Source organism: Cibotium barometz, chromosome 5, assembly GCF_041138505.1.
Source record: "Cibotium barometz isolate CiBa-2024 chromosome 5, ASM4113850v1, whole genome shotgun sequence".
Lineage (NCBI taxonomy): Eukaryota > Viridiplantae > Streptophyta > Polypodiopsida > Cyatheales > Cibotiaceae > Cibotium > Cibotium barometz.
This window is the reverse complement of record NC_141050.1, coordinates 53,493,355-53,512,854: the sequence shown is the minus strand read 5'-3', so window position 1 is coordinate 53,512,854 and position 19,500 is coordinate 53,493,355. Positions and strand designations below refer to the sequence as shown.

At 39.2% G+C, this 19,500-nt stretch overlaps 1 long non-coding RNA gene across 1 annotated transcript in view; it reads right to left on the bottom strand.

Moving 5' to 3' along the window:
- Positions 1–4,973: 4,973 nt before the first annotated feature.
- Positions 4,974–19,500, bottom strand: part of LOC147638641 (uncharacterized) — a 98,214-nt gene continuing 83,687 nt past the window's right edge. The window contains exons 2-3 of the long non-coding RNA XR_015265541.1: positions 5,143–5,210; positions 4,974–5,059 (exon numbers count right to left, since the gene is read on the bottom strand). This is a non-coding gene — a long non-coding RNA (uncharacterized LOC147638641). The remainder of the gene's footprint in view (positions 5,060–5,142; positions 5,211–19,500) is intronic.

The window sequence follows — 19,500 nt, the reverse complement described above, 5'->3', positions numbered from 1 at the left end:
AGAAAACAAAATAAAAAAAATAGTAAAAAGAGCAAGAGCACGTTAAGAGCAGAGATATCCGTATACAATCAAGAACTAGATTGACCTGTCACAAACCTACTGATGCTATATCTGTGTTTGCAGATATGGCAGATGCACGATCATCATACACTTCATCCACTCCTACCTTTGGTGAGAGGTATCATCTGTACCTTTCTCAGATATTCCACATGTGCTATCCTGTAATTGAAACTGAATGGGATCATATAGATGTACTAGCCAATGAGGAAAATGTTGAGGAATTAGAATGGCTAATTCGCCTATTGACCATGACTGACCCCTACTCCGTAGAGGACATATCCCCGATAGCCCAATGCTTTCCTTTTCCACAAGACGACTATCCTCGCATGGTTACATTCTTGATGAGTCTATGTGGATGGGAAAATGAAAAGGAAATATCTAACAATGATGAATGGACGGATGAAACTCATGGCACTACTGAGGTTGATTTTATTTATTTGGATGATGCGGATAGAGGCTTAGCCTTAGGGCTAGAGCCAGGACTCTACAACATCCTCTTACCATATCCTCAGTAGTAGTGTGGTGACTGGTAGGTAGGTTAGTGTTTTCAAGTTTTTTCTAGTTTAGATTCCTTAAACGAGTCTTGAAATTTTCCACACTGATGTGCCTCTCGAGGTATAGTGCTTGTTAGTTGATTGTACAGGTTAAAAGGTTTGAGGTGGGTTCGCTTTCAAGTCCTGAGACTGCCGCAACGTTCATCAAAATATATCTACATCAAATTGCAAGCTGTCTCGTCAAATCAAGGAGATCTCCAATAACAGGTGTAATTCTTTCATACCCACTCTCTTTCGTTTTTATTGTTCAATTAATTTCATAAACTATAAGGCATGACCACATGGAAATTGTCAATGTACTACTTAGTTTTTGAAGTTGCTTGCATGCTAGTGTAAATCATTAATGAGCTTAACTTTATTGGAAATATTCCTAGGCAGCATGACGTCTTTAGTTAACCTTGGAATACGATTGTCTTAGGTCTAAGGTCAAACCATCTTAATGTTTGAACACCTGGCTGTGTGTGTGTTGACCTCTAGGACATAGCTTTTACCCCTTGTCGAAAGGATGTAAGAACACATTTTAGTTCAGGAGCGAAGATCAAAAGAAACTTTTTAAAAAAAAAAAACAAGCCTACAATAAATGGCAATACAAGTCTATGATGTGCTTTAATGTTGGCCTATCGCCTTATTGATACTTGGTAGGCGAGGAGTATTCTCCTCCAGACCGATGCCTTGGTTGGTAGGGGGTAGCCTTGCCTAAAGTGAGCTAATAGATTCCTGGATAATGCCTTGTGTTAAACATGGTACCAGGATCGATGTTAGTTTTGCCTTAGGAAGGTCGCCATTGTGTATAAAAATTGTCACGTGCGTGAAGAAATAAAGGCAAAAGGCTCCTGTAACTCTAATGTTTCTTGTGTCCCTAGGCTCGTGGTATAAACTTGTTCTTAGAGTAAACACAGTGTGGTCATCTGTTTATTTATTAAGCTTGGTTCTTTTCCTTGACTTAGGCCAGTTATAAACCTTGATTAACCTTTGACACCTTGCTAACTCTTGATTTACTTTCAATAATTTTAAACTCCTGTTAATTTACTACACTAGCTCATTCATGTAACCCTTAAACTAAGTTCTCATCATCCATTGTGGTCTAGAATGCTTGAATTTCTACACTTTATATCTTTTGAATTCTAGCATACTTTCACTCTACTTCCCTATTTTGCAGACGGTCTACCACAACAACCCTCTCGAGCTTACCATACCATAGCTTCCGAGGACGGAATCTACATCAGGAAGGGGGGCATGTTAACCCATGGCGGACGCACTATGTTTTACGTCATTAATTTAAATATTCTGAGTCATGGGCCGGGCTTGTCGGCACCATATGTTAAGGATGAAGGGATTGGGTGATCGCCGATGAGAGGCGCACCTTGGATATCAGTAGGATAAGGGTTAGGGTCGGCCGGCCATGTATGGGCGCCCAAGTGTGAACGGCCAAGTCACCTATAAGAGTCAAATGTAACCCTAAAATCCTCATTCTCATGTGTTGTGAATACAAGAGTGCTCTTGCCTTATCTCTTTGGTTTCCTTCTCCTGCGTGTGTGAGAGAGAGAGAGAGCGTGAGAGAGCGATCGAGCACTGTGTAGTGGCACGGCGGCGGAGAGGCAGTAGAGCGGTGACGGCGGCTCCTCCTTCACGGCTGCGACGCGGGAATCCTTCAAGGCGGCGGTTGAGCGGTGAGTGACACACCCTTTGGCATTCTGTTTGAGCTTCCTTCCCTGGTTGTATGCTTGCAGCCATTCGTGGCTCGCATACGGTGTCTGGCAAGTCCCCAGCTACGACCTGTGCGACAAAAGCGCACAGTGAGGTAGCTTGGTTGAGAAAGCTACTTGCAGATTTGGGTCTATCAGTGGATAGACAAGTTGTCATTTTTTGTGACAACATTAGTAGTATACAGTTGGCCAGGAACCCAGTCTTTCATGCTCGTACGAAGCACATAGAGGTCCACTACCACTTCGTCAGAGAGAAGGTCTTGGCAGGAGACCTTGACCTTGTTTATGTCAGCACCACAGAGGATCAGGTAGCTGACATCTTCACCAAAGCATTGGGTACAGAGAAGCTCCGCAGATTCAGGGCTTCGCTTGGTGTACATGAGATGGAGTTGAGCTCGAGGGGGAGTGTTGAGATATCGAGCTCTAGTGAGGCGGTGGACACTGATGACCCGCCTGGGGGATAGGCCCCACACTTACACCACTGACATGGTTGGTGAGATCATGGGAGATATGCGGCCAGTGGGATGACAGGCTATGTGACAGCCACTCTAGAGACTGGCATAGTTATAGCACCAGCTCATTTTAGTCGGGTTCACACTATAGAGAACCCGTGTATGTATTGGTTGAGTACCTTTCACCTTGTGTGTTCTCTATTAGGGTTTTGTGAGTGTGTGTGTGTGTGCTTGCAAGAGCTCAAGCTCTCTACCCCCCTGCATCTTTTCATTTATATATATGTATATGTATGTAGGTATGTATATATCAAAACTTAACAATGTTCTGATATGCCAAACCTTAAATGTAACATGAACTATGTATGTACGTATGTATGTATGTATGTACAAATTTGTAAAAAAATTAGACAGCATCTCCTTTGCATTTTCTAAAAAATCCCAAAATAAACTTCAAAACTTAACAATGTTTCTTTAAAATCTAACATGCCAAATCTTAAATGTAACATGAACTTTGTATGTATGTAGGAATTTAGTATATAATTTAGTGTATGTATGTAGGTATGTATTTATGTATGCATATGTATATGTACATATATGTTTACATATGTATTTGTATATGTATATATATGTATGTATATGTATGTATATGTATGTATATATATGTATATATATGTATATATATGTATGTATATGTATCTAATATGTATATGCATATGGATAGTTTATATATATTTATATGTATGTATAGGTATGTATTTGTATAGGTAGGAAGGTTTACATATACGTTTACATGCATATAATTTAGTAGAAAGCAAAAAAGTACCTTTTTCTAAGAGCTCCTCACTTGGAGGCACATGATTTAGAGGATAGTCCAACCACCAAGGATATCTCTTATATTCCCAATCAGAAACCCCTCTCTCAACCCATTCCTTTGGGTACATTATTTCCGAGGAATTTGGATCTGCCCATTCTCTGATTGCTTCCATCTCTTCGTCCATTAGACCTTGGCCAATGAGTAGCTGCACCCACCTACATATCCAAAATAAAACAAATAGCACAGAAATATATTTTTTAATGCGTATATGTATTTTTTGCAAAAATAGAATGGCATTAGAAGATATATACTTGTAGACAGCGGCATTCTCGACCTCAGATTGCTTTTGGCCTTCCTTCACTTTTCCAATCTTTGCCCACACCTCATGGAAGACCCATGGTATGTGTTTCGATCGCTCCTCTTTCACCCATTGCATAAATGATGAGGTCTAGATAACATCATCATATACCAATAAACCCTCCAAAATAGAGTCCGCCTCCCCTCTATTAGCTCTTCCCAATACAACTCTTTCTTCATATGCAGCAACGTCTTTTTGTTATCCCCAAACATCTCCGAAATTACCTTGTCCTTCACCCTCCCGGTCATAAGCATTTGAAGCAATTTCGTCTTCCTATTTCAGCATCATACCAAAGCCATAAGAGATTAGATATTAAGGTTAGTTTATGTTAAGGGAGGTTTGACATGTGACATACCTTTGAGATGAAATCCGAGATATGGCGACTGTGTAGAGCTTTTCTTTGGTCAAAGCAACCAATCCCTTCTTAGACCAATCATAGTTATATACGAGTTGAAAGAATGCATCACCATTGGATGGGTTTGCAATTATGAGCATCTTGTACACTCTGTCTCGAAATGTTTGCTCTACAACACGTCTGGCATTCTCACATTTTGTCTCATATTCTTGTAACCCCATGGCATGTCTATCAATGCATGATATAGCTCGCTTCACCGCATTTTCAAACGATGTCTACGTAAAACGAAAAGGACTCATTATCACTCACACGATTAAAAAACATTGATAATCTGTTTATTAATAAAAGATGGGAAATGCAAACACTACCTTCCACACAAGCTGTGCCAAGATTGTAGCTGGAGCATTGTACCATTGCTCTCCACTTCCTCACTCCAAACTAAGCTCCATTAAAGCTCACCTCCTTATGGCTTCACCAAGGTAGTCCAATATGGATGATTTGTCCGCCATTCCAAATTGTTGAAACATGAAGATCTCATGTGACAATGTGGGTGTAACACTAGTGCGCACCAATCTGTTGTAAAGAGTCACAATGAGCCAAGAACTTCACAATGACTTCACAATGTCTGTAATTAAGTAGAGAGAGATCACTTACTCATTTTGAGATTGCAAAACCAATAGCAATTCTCCTTCTTGCTTCTTGTCCACAACCAAAAATTGACATTTGACCCGGACATGGCGTGAGGGGCTATGAGACCAAGCTAGAGAAAACAAAATAAAGATATTACAATATATTACTTTTAATGTTGCATAAAATCACTCTATGGCATTCAAAAGAACATACCTTCGCGCACTCGAGACATCCATGCCTTCACACGATGATTGCCATCCCAAACAAGAAACTTCTTACCACTGAGATCCTCCCACTCAGTTCCTCTGATTTCATCCTCAAATCTGTCATGTTGTACCACCCAGTATGGTCCCCATTCTCGCAAGTCTGTTTGTGTGACCGCGAAATACATAGAACTTCCGGGACGTGTAAGTGAAACTAAAAAAGGAGGAGATGCTTCGACATAGCCATGGTAGTCAAAGGAATCACGAAACACCTCAAGTTGGCTAGAAACTGTACAGATGGCTTCATTTGGAATCAGCCTACATAAAGGGACCAATGGGGTAGAGGAATTGCGTTGCACAAAAAACTTAGTGAATACATCACCAAGCAATCCCAATTCAATAGATTTTGCAAGAAGCCTTCCATGGGTCTCCCCTTGACCAGTACTAATTAGGTCAAGAAATAGGGATAGCTGGGATAAAGATAACCGAACTCAACAAGTATTTCTATGAGTAAATAGAAGAGGATTGGTGCAAGATTCATGTGAAGTAATGTGCATGATGAATAGAGGTATTCTACAAGACGATACTAAGATTATGAAATTGCTATCATAGGTTAGATTGCGTAAAGAATTGATTTTCTTACGTTTTTCCATGATAATTTGTTAAGTACCATATTACATGGGGGTATAGAATAAGGAATTCGAAGGTTCATAGCATTTGAGAGGTATATGGATGCATGAATTGAGGATAATAAGGCCAATTAACTTTAGAATAATAGACATTTTGGAGGCACAACAAGACAAGCCAAACACATGAAATAAGGGACTCAGAACAAGGTTTAGATAAAAGAAGATTTTTACCTAGTGGGGACACCACTTTGAAAGAGACAAGAGGATTTACTTAGATACTACCCTAGCTCGCGAGATGAGGACATCGCGAATCTTTTAAGTGGGGGAGATTGTAAGGTTCCTCCCAAGCCATGTGTGTATGTGTCTCTTTTAATATAGATTTCAATAAGGAAAGAGAGTGTACTTAGAGAAGAGTGAGACAATAAGGCTAGAAACATTAGGAAAGTGTTAGAATAAAAATATTCTAAAAGAATTAAGAAGACAAGAATAGTTCTATTAAGAGATAAGTATCTCCAAAAATAGAAATTTGAATTTAGGTGATAAGAGGTCATATTTAGAGTACTTTTACATATTTAGAGTCCATGCATACTAAAAATGTGGAAAAATAACGTGTTTCTAAAGATGTCGCGTTTGTGGCTATATACAGACGTTTATACCTATTCTGCCCACGCTAGCTTGTAGACCAAATGCCTTCCCATTCTTTTGAGTGGTTATATGACCATATTCTGAATTTTTAGCAGAGAGTTATGGCCAAAACAATTTGCTGTTTCTGTCAGGGTCTCTACACAGAGAAAACTGTGAGAAGGCAGCCAGCAAGTAGCCTCAAGGTAATCCTAGAGTTTGAGATGCATATATCCCTTCATTCTTATCTAATATCTTAGAAAAGAAGCTTAGATTTCTATGGTCTTTCGGAGGAAGAGACCAAAACTCCATAGCTTTTCTTTTAGAGAAAGAATAGTAGAAGGCTATTTTGCCAAGAGAGAAGAGTCACAGTACGAGTAAGAGGAGATAAAACTTGGGGATGATCGGATGATTTCAATCATAAGAGAAGGTATTAGAAGACTCTCTTCTCATATGTCAAGTTCTAAAGCTCTTGTTAAGCAAAGGCAACGATAAACGATAAATTTTTATAAGGTATATACATATTTTATTTTTCAATTATATATCATCCTTAGGGGTTGAGGTATGGCCCCAGCTTCTCTATTAACTGTTAATAGTGGTCTATTTGATTAATTTACTATTTAAAGTTTGTATTCTTTTAAATAATAGCATATGCCTTAATAAAGAATGTCTTATCGCAATCTCAAGTTGAAATGCTAAAATCTTTGTGTGAAAAGGATTGTTTTCTTAAGAAGGTGACATGGATTCTAGTCCTATGGTTTAGTGAGTAAATGGATTGTTATATCTTGGTTAAATTAAGATACAGGTACAACTCTCCCTGCCTTGACGCTGCCCCGTTCTTGTGCTTGTATAGCCGAACGGCGGAGACGTTAGTAAGGCCCAGAGTTGGCCCATGGTATCCCTCATACCATTGGGAGAATGAGGTTCGTCGATTGAGGCGTGGAGCCTGAGAGGGCGACAGGCCGGCTTGAGTCCTCGCCAACAGCGGCCGACGATGAGGTGTATGGTCCCGTAGGGTTTTGCCCAGCATGTAGAGGCTGGAAGGCCGAATTCTAGATCATCGGCGGTATAAAGGAAAAGAATAAGAGAGCCGGTTTGTGCCTTGTATAAAATTGATCCACGTTTAAGCTTTGTTTTTATAAATCTTGTCTTTGGCATTATTGTATTGTGGAAAAGGACTGTTTTAACAAACCTTGTGAAAAGGGCCTTAATTAAGGAACATGTTTATTTATGTCGAACAGTGTGGTAGGATTAATTAGAAAACAAATTGACGCGTGAGTAGGGTGGAAAGTGAGAGGATGGAATGCCCCGACGGCACCATCCTACGGACGGGTGGACCCGATTAGTCGGGTAGCTTTCTAACATATTAAGTGAAAGCCCTATGTTAGATAAATAGGTTCTCGGGCAATTCTATTCTAGAAGACTAGGCCAGCGTTGCATGGATGAGGAAAAAAAAGCGTTGCCTCTAGAAATCAAGTCTTGTAGTTGTCCAATTTATGATCAATTACCCTATGGGTGATTTGATTTTTAGAAGACCACGCTCCCCTGCGGGATAGAATTAGGTCTTACCTATGAATCGTATCCTTGAATCTCTGCATGATCAAGGTGAGTAGGAAATTTTCTCCAAGATAAGACTTAGTGGACTATCTTAAGTGTTTTCCCTATTTTTGGAAGGGGGGGAACCTTACAAGTGGTATCAGAGCCGATCTTAGTTCCTAGGATTTATTTTTCAAAGGTTAACTATCAAAGGGATTAAAACAAGTGATTGTTTATCATATGAGGACGAATCAATCATCTCTACTGGCCATAGAAGTGATTTGAATATCCTCACATGTTGAGACAATCATCCTATGAAATTGTGCTTGTATCTTGGGGATGCACATGCAAGATATTTGTACAATAAATTTGAGAAATAAGATTGGGGAGAAAACCTTTTGTGAGGAAAAACATAGGGTGATCAAATTAAGAAACTAGTGATGACTGAATAGAAGGATAGACCAAAACATAGGATAATCAAATTAAGAAACTAGTGATTGAATAGAAGGATAGACCAAAACTTTGTTTAGAGAAATTTTGAGGATATATCTCATTAGTTTGCATATTGTAAATTATTAAGGTTATAACTCCATTAAGGTTTGAATAGTTGACGTGTGAATGTCATCCATTGGATGCTTTACACTAGGATGATCATCCAAGATCCAGAACCCATCTCAGACAAACATGGATCTAACTTCGGATGCGTAATTCGCAGAGGATCATGCTCTTAGATGTGTTAATCCCAAGATACTAGATATGTAATTTTCAGAAAACTAATCATCTCAGATATGTTAATCCTGATAATCTTTGGATGTGTCAATCCCAAGGCACCAGATGTGTAATTCTCAAAAAAATGAAGATCTCAGATGTATTAATCTTGACTGCCTTCAAATGTGGTGCTATGATAAGTATTTGATAGTTTTGAACTTTTCATGGATACAATGAAAAAAGCAAGTTCACCCTTGCTCGTCTAAAAATCGTAAGAAATGCCGAATTAGTTGGAAGCACTGTTGTCAATCTTACCACTGGAGCTAGAATCAGTTTATAAGATGCCATGAAAGTACACCTTCGTGAAAGGTTTTGTCCTCTAGGATTTCGAGAGGATAAAATGAACGAATTTTTGGAGCTAACCCAAGAAAGGAAGACCCTAAAAGAATACCACCAAACTTTTGTTAAACTTCTTCGATTAGCTCCAGAGATGGATGAGGTAACTCTTCTTCATCGATTCATTTGGAAGCTTAATCTACCTTTGAATAACCTCATCAAGAATGTAAAACCATCCTCTATTTCAGAAGCCATAATTATAGCCAGAGACTATGATAAAGTTTTTTTTTTATAGAAAGTGTCGAGAAGGACATGAGTCCTTCCATGTTAATCAAGAAGAGGTCTCCTAATTCAAGAGGAACGTCAAGCCCACCCCTGGCTACAAGGAATCATGAGCTAGAGCAAAAATTAGGTCAAGAAATAGGCATAGCTGGGATAAAGATAACCGAACTCAACAAGTATTTCTATGAGTAAATAGAAGAGGATTGGTGCAAGATTCATGTGAAGTAATGTGCATGATGAATAGAGGTATTCTACAAGACGATACTAAGATTATGAAATTGCTATCATAGGTTAGATTGCGTAAAGAATTGATTTTCTTACGTTTTTCCATGATAATTTGTTAAGTACCATATTACATGGGGGTATAGAATAAGGAATTCGAAGGTTCATAGCATTTGAGAGGTATATGGATGCATGAATTGAGGATAATAAGGCCAATTAACTTTAGAATAATAGACATTTTGGAGGCACAACAAGACAAGCCAAACACATGAAATAAGGGACTCAGAACAAGGTTTAGATAAAAGAAGATTTTTACCTAGTGGGGACACCACTTTGAAAGAGACAAGAGGATTTACTTAGATACTACCCTAGCTCGCGAGATGAGGACATCGCGAATCTTTTAAGTGGGGGAGATTGTAAGGTCCCTCCCAAGCCATGTGTGTATGTGTCTCTTTTAATATATATTTCAATAAGGAAAGAGAGTGTACTTAGAGAAGAGTGAGACAATAAGGCTAGAAACATTAGGAAAGTGTTAGAATAAAAATATTCTAAAAGAATTAAGAAGACAAGAATAGTTCTATTAAGAGATAAGTATCTCCAAAAATAGAAATTTGAATTTAGGTGATAAGAGGTCATATTTAGAGTACTTTTACATATTTAGAGTCCATGCATACTAAAAATGTGGAAAAATAACGTGTTTCTAAAGATGTCGCGTTTGTGGCTATATACAGACGTTTATACCTATTCTGCCCACGCTAGCTTGTAGACCAAATGCCTTCCCGTTCTTTTGAGTGGTTATATGACCATATTCTGAATTTTTAGCAGAGAGTTATGGCCAAAACAATTTGCTGTTTCTGTCAGGGTCTCTACACAGAGAAAACTGTGAGAAGGCAGCCAGCAAGTAGCCTCAAGGTAATCCTAGAGTTTGAGATGCATATATCCCTTCATTCTTATCTAATATCTTAGAAAAGAAGCTTAGATTGCTATGGTCTTTCGGAGGAAGAGACCAAAACTCCATAGCTTTTCTTTTAGAGAAAGAATAGTAGAAGGCTATTTTGCCAAGAGAGAAGAGTCACAGTACGAGTAAGAGGAGATAAAACTTGGGGATGATCGGATGATTTCAATCATAAGAGAAGGTATTAGAAGACTCTCTTCTCATATGTCAAGTTCTAAAGCTCTTGTTAAGCAAAGGCAACGATAAACGATAAATTTTTATAAGGTATATACATATTTTATTTTTCAATTATATATCATCCTTAGGGGTTGAGGTATGGCCCCAGCTTCTCTATTAACTGTTAATAGTGGTCTATTTGATTAATTTACTATTTAAAGTTTGTATTCTTTTAAATAATAGCATATGCCTTAATAAAGAATGTCTTATCGCAATCTCAAGTTGAAATGCTAAAATCTTTGTGTGAAAAGGATTGTTTTCTTAAGAAGGTGACATGGATTCTAGTCCTATGGTTTAGTGAGTAAATGGATTGTTATATCTTGGTTAAATTAAGATACAGGTACAACTCTCCCTGCCTTGACGCTGCCCCGTTCTTGTGCTTGTATAGCCGAACGGCGGAGACGTTAGTAAGGCCCAGAGTTGGCCCATGGTATCCCTCATACCATTGGGAGAATGAGGTTCGTCGATTGAGGCGTGGAGCCTAAGAGGGCGACAGGCCGGCTTGAGTCCTCGCCAACAGCGGCCGACGATGAGGTGTATGGTCCCGTAGGGTTTTGCCCAGCATGTAGAGGCTGGAAGGCCGAATTCTAGATCATCGGCGGTATAAAGGAAAAGAATAAGAGAGCCGGTTTGTGCCTTGTATAAAATTGATCCACGTTTAAGCTTTGTTTTTATAAATCTTGTCTTTGGCATTATTGTATTGTGGAAAAGGACTGTTTTAACAAACCTTGTGAAAAGGGCCTTAATTAAGGAACATGTTTATTTATGTCGAACAGTGTGGTAGGATTAATTAGAAAACAAATTGACGCGTGAGTAGGGTGGAAAGTGAGAGGATGGAATGCCCCGACGGCACCATCCTACGGACGGGTGGACCCGATTAGTCGGGTAGCTTTCTAACATATTAAGTGAAAGCCCTATGTTAGATAAATAGGTTCTCGGGCAATTCTATTCTAGAAGACTAGGCCAGCGTTGCATGGATGAGGAAAAAAAAGCGTTGCCTCTAGAAATCAAGTCTTGTAGTTGTCCAATTTATGATCAATTACCCTATGGGTGATTTGATTTTTAGAAGACCACGCTGCCCTGCAGGATAGAATTAGGTCTTACCTATGAATCGTATCCTTGAATCTCTGCATGATCAAGGTGAGTAGGAAATTTTCTCCAAGATAAGACTTAGTGGACTATCTTAAGTGTTTCCCCTATTTTTGGAAGGGGGGAACCTTACAAGTGGTATCAGAGCCGATCTTAGTTCCTAGGATTTATTTTTCAAAGGTTAACTATCAAAGGGATTAAAACAAGTGATTGTTTATCATATGAGGACGAATCAATCATCTCTACTGGCCATAGAAGTGATTTGAATATCCTCACATGTTGAGACAATCATCCTATGAAATTGTGCTTGTATCTTGGGGATGCACATGCAAGATATTTGTACAATAAATTTGAGAAATAAGATTGGGGAGAAAACATTTTGTGAGGAAAAACATAGGGTGATCAAATTAAGAAACTAGTGATGACTGAATAGAAGGATAGACCAAAACATAGGATAATCAAATTAAGAAACTAGTGACTGAATAGAAGGATAGACAAAAACTTTGTTTAGAGAAATTTTGAGGATATATCTCATTAGTTTGCATATTGTAAATTATTAAGGTTATAACTCCATTAAGGTTTGAATAGTTGACGTGTGAATGTCATCCATTGGATGCTTTACACTAGGATGATCATCCAAGATCCATAACCCATCTCAGACAAACATGGATCTAACTTCGGATGCGTAATTCTCAGAGGATCATGCTCTTAGATGTGTTAATCCCAAGATACTAGATGTGTAATTTTCAGAAAACTAATCATCTCAGATATGTTAATCCTGATAATCTTTGGATGTGTCAATCCCAAGGCACCAGATGTGTAATTCTCAAAAAAACGAAGATCTCAGATGTATTAATCTTGACTGCCTTCAAATGTGGTGCTATGATAAGTATTTGATAGTTTTGAACTTTTCATGGATACAATGAAAAAAGCAAGTTCACCCTTGCTCGTCTAAAAATCGTAAGAAATGCCGAATTAGTTGGAAGCACTGTTGTCAATCTTACCACTGGAGCTAGAATCAGTTTATAAGATGCCATGAAAGTACACCTTCGTGAAAGGTTTTGTCCTCTAGGATTTCGAGTGGATAAAATGAACGAATTTCTGGAGCTAACCCAAGAAAGGAAGACCCTAAAAGAATACCACCAAACTTTTGTTAAACTTCTTCGATTAGCTCCAGAGATGGATGAGGTAACTCTTCTTCATCGATTCATTTGGAAGCTTAATCTACCTTTGAATAACCTCATCAAGAATGTAAAACCATCCTCTATTTCAGAAGCCATAATTATAGCCAGAGACTATGATAAAGTTTTTTTTTTATAGAAAGTGTCGAGAAGGACATGAGTCCTTCCATGTTAATCAAGAAGAGGTCTCCTAATTCAAGAGGAACGTCAAGCCCACCCCTGGCTACAAGGAATCATGAGCTAGAGCAAAAATTAGGTCAAGAAATAGGGATAACTGGGATAAAGATAACCGAACTCAACAAGTATTTCTATGAGTAAATAGAAGAGGATTGGTGCAAGATTCATGTGAAGTAATGTGCATGATGAATAGAGGTATTCTACAAGACGATACTAAGATTATGAAATTGCTATCATAGGTTAGATTGCGTAAAGAATTGATTTTCTTACGTTTTTCCATGATAATTTGTTAAGTACCATATTACATGGGGGTATAGAATAAGGAATTCGAAGGTTCATAGCATTTGAGAGGTATATGGATGCATGAATTGAGGATAATAAGGCCAATTAACTTTAGAATAATAGACATTTTGGAGGCACAACAAGACAAGCCAAACACATGAAATAAGGGACTCAGAACAAGGTTTAGATAAAAGAAGATTTTTACCTAGTGGGGACACCACTTTGAAAGAGACAAGAGGATTTACTTAGATACTACCCTAGCTCGCGAGATGAGGACATCGCGAATCTTTTAAGTGGGGGAGATTGTAAGGTCCCTCCCAAGCCATGTGTGTATGTGTCTCTTTTAATATAGATTTCAATAAGGAAAGAGAGTGTACTTAGAGAAGAGTGAGACAATAAGGCTAGAAACATTAGGAAAGTGTTAGAATAAAAATATTCTAAAAGAATTAAGAAGACAAGAATAGTTCTATTAAGAGATAAGTATCTCCAAAAATAGAAATTTGAATTTAGGTGATAAGAGGTCATATTTAGAGTACTTTTACATATTTAGAGTCCATGCATACTAAAAATGTGAAAAAATAACGTGTTTCTAAAGATGTCGCGTTTTTGGCTATATACAGACGTTTATACCTATTCTGCCCACGCTAGCTTGTAGCTCAAATGCCTTCCCGTTCTTTTGAGTGGTTATATGACCATATTATGAGTTTTTAGTAGAGAGTTATGGCCAAAACAATTTGCTGTTTCTGTCAGGGTCTCTACACAGAGAAAACTGTGAGAAGGCAGCCAGCAAGTAGCCTCAAGGTAATCCTAGAGTTTGAGATGCATATATCCCTTCATTCTTATCTAATATCTTAGAAAAGAAGCTTAGATTGCTATGGTCTTTCGGAGGAAGAGACCAAAACTCCATAGCTTTTCTTTTAGAGAAAGAATAGTAGAAGGCTATTTTGCCAAGAGAGAAGAGTCACAGTACGAGTAAGAGGAGATAAAACTTGGGGATGATCGGATGATTTCAATCATAAGAGAAGGTATTAGAAGACTCTCTTCTCATATGTCAAGTTCTAAAGCTCTTGTTAAGCAAAGGCAACGATAAACGACAAATTTCTATAAGGTATATACATATTTTATTTTTCAATTATATATCATCCTTAGGGGTTGAGGTATGGCCCCAGCTTCTCTATTAACTGTTAATAGTGGTCTATTTGATTAATTTACTATTTAAAGTTTGTATTCTTTTAAATAATAGCATATGCCTTAATAAAGAATGTCTTATCGCAATCTCAAGTTGAAATGCTAAAATCTTTGTGTGAAAAGGATTGTTTTCTTAAGAAGGTGACATGGATTCTAGTCCTATGGTTTAGTGAGTAAATGGATTGTTATATCTTGGTTAAATTAAGATACAGGTACAACTCTCCCTGCCTTGATGCTGCCCCGTTCTTGTGCTTGTATAGCCGAACGGCGGAGACGTTAGTAAGGCCCAGAGTTGGCCCATGGTATCCCTCATACCATTGGGAGAATGAGGTTCGTCGATTGAGGCGTGGAGCCTGAGAGGGCGACAGGCCGGCTTGAGTCCTCGCCAACAGCGGCCGACGATGAGGTGTATGGTCCCGTAGGGTTTTGCCCAGCATGTAGAGGCTGGAAGGCCGAATTCTAGATCATCGGCGGTATAAAGGAAAAGAATAAGAGAGCCGGTTTGGCTTGTATAAAATTGATCCACGTTTAAGCTTTGTTTTTATAAATCTTATCTTTGGCATTATTGTATTGTGGAAAAGGACTATTTTAACAAACCTTGTGAAAAGGGCCTTAATTAAGGAACATGTTTATTTATGTCGAACAGTGTGGTAGGATTAATTAGAAAACAAATTGACGCGTGGGTAGGGTGGAAAGTGAGAGGATGGAATGCCCCGACGGCACCATCCTACGGACGGGTGGACCCGATTAGTCCGGTAGCTTTCTAACATATTAAGTGAAAGCCCTATGTTAGATAAATAGGTTCTCGGGCAATTCTATTCTAGAAGACTAGGCCAGCGTTGCATGGATGAGGAAAAAAAAGCGTTGCCTCTAGAAATCAAGTCTTGTAGTTGTCCAATTTATGATCAATTACCCTATGGGTGATTTGATTTTTAGAAGACCACGCTCCCCTGCGGGATAGAATTAGGTCTTACCTATGAATCGTATCCTTGAATCTCTGCATGATCAAGGTGAGTAGGAAATTTTCTCCAAGATAAGACTTAGTGGACTATCTTAAGTGTTTCCCCTATTTTTGGAAGTGGTATCAGAGCCGATCTTAGTTCCTAGGATTGTTTTAACAAACCTTGTGAAAAGGGCCTTAATTAAGAAACATGTTTATTTATGTCGAATAGTGTGGTAGGATTAATTAGAAAACAAATTGACGCGTGAGTAGGGTGGAAAGTGGGAGGATGGAATGCCCCGACGGCACCATCCTACGGATGGATGGACCCGATTAGTCGGGTAGCTTTCCAACATATTAAGTGAAAGCCCTATGTTAGATAAATAGGTTCTCGGGCAATTCTATTCTAGAAGACTAGGCCAGCGGTGGCTGTGCCTTGCATGGATGAGGAAAAAAAGCGTTGCCTCTAGAAATCAAGTCTTGTAGTTGCCCAATTTATGATCAATTACCCTATGGGTGATTTGATTTTTAGAAGACCACGCTCCCCCTGTGGGATAGAATTAGGTCTTACCTATGAATCGTATCCTTGAATCTCTGCATGATCAAGGTGTCGATGAGTAGGAAATTTTCTCCAAGATAAGACTTAGTGGACTATCTTAAGTGTTTCCCCTATTTTTGGAAGGGGGGAAACTTACACGTGCGTATTAGCTATTGTGTTGGTGCTTTGGAGTGTTGGTGTGTATTAGCTATTGTGTTGGTGCTTTGGAGTGCCATAGGCTCAGCTGTCCTTTTTAGTTGAACAATAAAAGGTATAACAACACCTTCTTTCATGGACATCTAACAAAAAAGATTGCAGTTGGACTTCTAACAGAGAATGAGAAAACTAAAATAGTTTGTCACTTTTGTCGCAAAACACTCCACACTGTGTGCAGTGTGTAGATGTGTTGTGTATTATGTAATGCCTCGTGAGACAACTATTACAAGAATGATGCTCCACACTGGGCTGCATGAATATCCAGTTCAACCAGGAACTTAAAGGTCAATGTTGGAGCATGTGAAAATGTTTGTTTCTCAAGTGTTGAAAGCCCAGAGAAGTGCAGGTCCTCGAAAAATACAGATGGATATTGTGAAGGATTTGTTGTTTTTCCTCTATGATGAATCAAAATGATGAGCTACCTACAAGTATTGGGGATCATGAGCTCTGTAATTTTTTGGAGGAGTTGAGTCCTCTTGTGGAAAACTAGAGGTGAGTATTCATTCTGTAACTTAATTATATTTGGATGTATTTTTCTACATTCGGTCCTCTTTATTGTGAACATAATCCTCTAATTATCCAATTGAATCCTTATTTCCAAACGTTCCTTCATCGGTGTACCTATGGCATCATTGGCAACCAGAACGCTCACCACTTGTTCATTCAGGGGTCTTTTCAATAGTTCCTAGCTCATAGTACCCGGCAATATAATCTCAAAAAAATATCCAAATGGAATCTCCGTTGAAGATCAACAAGATCAACCAACAAAATCATATAAAAGAGCCATGGACTCATCCGTTGACCAGCAAGGTCAATCAACCAGATCCATGCCCGAATTCAGAAAACAACTCTTAAACCTTGTTCCAATATCTTCCCCGACATACTTGTGGGTATCTGCGGTGACCGAGAGCCCGAGCACCATAGACCGAGCACCGTATGGTCAGCACCCTCTAGGATCCTTCGCGCAGGTCACCTAGCGCTTCACTCATAGGACGCTTCCTTGGTCCCTCATCCACTATACCGGAAGCTCACCATTTAAATCAAACCGAGGCTGTTCAAGACCTTGGCCGACCTTGCTACGCGAGACGTCCTCCGATGACTCTCCGTCAGCAGTTGCAACTTTAACAGATAGGTCTCCACCATGACCTCATTCACAAGACGGTCAAAATGCTTCCCCAGCATTCTTGACATAAAACAGTCATTTAAAAACAGATTTCACATACAAATACAGTTCCAACAATATTTCCATCTTTTCTCATTACTCCACATACAAATACAGTTCCAACAATATTTCCATCTTTTCTCATTACTCCACATCCTTTCACATTAGTCCCCATATTTTCTCATCTTTCCATAATTTTATTTTCTTTATCAATCCCTATCACATCACATCATTCCCACATCAATTCACATCTAATCACATCACATCATTCCCACATCAATTCACATCTAATCGCATCAGTCCACATCATCCATACATCCATCCACATCATTCACATCAATCCACATCATCCATACATCCATCCACATCATTCACATCAAATCCACATCAATCCACATTATCCACACATCTAATCGCATCAGTCCACATCATCCATACATCCATCCACATCATTCACATCAATCCACATCATCCATACATCCATCAACATCATTCACATCAATCCACATTATCCACACATCAATCCACATTCATTTCATAAGTATTCCCATTCTCTTCTATTCACATCTTTTTCTATCTCCTCACTTATTTCCTCATTTATCCTCATCAGATCTCATCCACTTGCATCTACCCATATATCTTCATCAGATCTCATCCACTTGCATCTACCCATATATCTCATCACTTCACATACATTAACATCTATCCGGTTTACATCGCATCTTATCACATTCACTTCACATCTCATTCATTCACATCCTGATTCACAAGCTAACACATTCATTCACGTCCCTTATCGTTCATTCACAAGCTAACACATTCATTCACGTCCCTTATCGTTCATTCACATCCCGATTCACATCACATCACAACCATTCACATCCCTTATCATTCATTCACATCCCGATTCATATGCTAACACATTCATTCACATCCCTTATCGTTCATTCACATCACATCACATTCATTCGCATCCCTTATCATTCATTCACATCCCGATTCATATGCTAACACATTCATTCATGTCCCTTATCGTTCATTCCCATCCCGATTCACATCACATCACATCCATTCACATCCCTTATCATTCATTCACATCCCGATTCATATGCTATCACATTCATTCACGTCTCTTATCGTTCATTCACATCCCGATTCACATCACATCCATTTGCATCCCTTATTATTCATTCACATCCCGATTCATATGCTAACACATTCATTCATTCCCATCCAATTCACATCACATCACATCACATCCATTCACATCCCTTATCATTCATTCATCACATTCATTCACATCCCTTATCATTCGTATCTATCCAATTTACATCACATCTCATCTCCTCAATTCTCGTTCATAACCATCACATTTACATCCACATATATTCTCCCATATACATCCACATCCATACTTATCACATACACATCAAAAACTCCCCAGTCACTCTATCACCAAGCTGCGTCCACTGAGAGGCCTGGCGATGATAGTAGAACTCATGTCGCTGCTCCTCTCTCTCTCTAACCTCCTGGCATGCCTGGCTCAGCTGGGACGCCACCCACTCACATGTAGGCAGCTGCTCCTGAAGACGCTGGAGCGAAGCAAGGCTACGTCTCAAGCGACGCTCCCGCTCTTGTGTCTGTCCCAGCCGTGTCAAGGCTGTAGCGTGCAAAAAAAGAGCTGAGCTCCATGAGTCCCTGGGTGCACTGGCTTGCTGCATCCAAGTCAGAGCTCTGGCTATCATGCCATATCCTCTCAATGTCCTCAGAAAGACTGGGATCTGTAAGTATCCTCTCTGGGATCCTCAACTGCAAGCTGGTCTCCCGTGTCAATCAACTCTATCATATGCCTTCTCAAAATCGAGAAGCATCACGACCAAGTCCTCACCGAGAAATCTAGCTCTGGTCGTCGCCTCCCAGAAGGTGAAAATGTTGTCAAGGATACTGCACTCCTTGACGAATCCTGTCTGGGTAGCATGAATCATTTCCCCAAGGAAGGGCTGGATCCTCAAACTCAAGGCCTTTGCTAAGACCTTGTAGATAGTATTGAGGATCGTAATAGGCCTCTAGTACTGAATATCATCTGACAC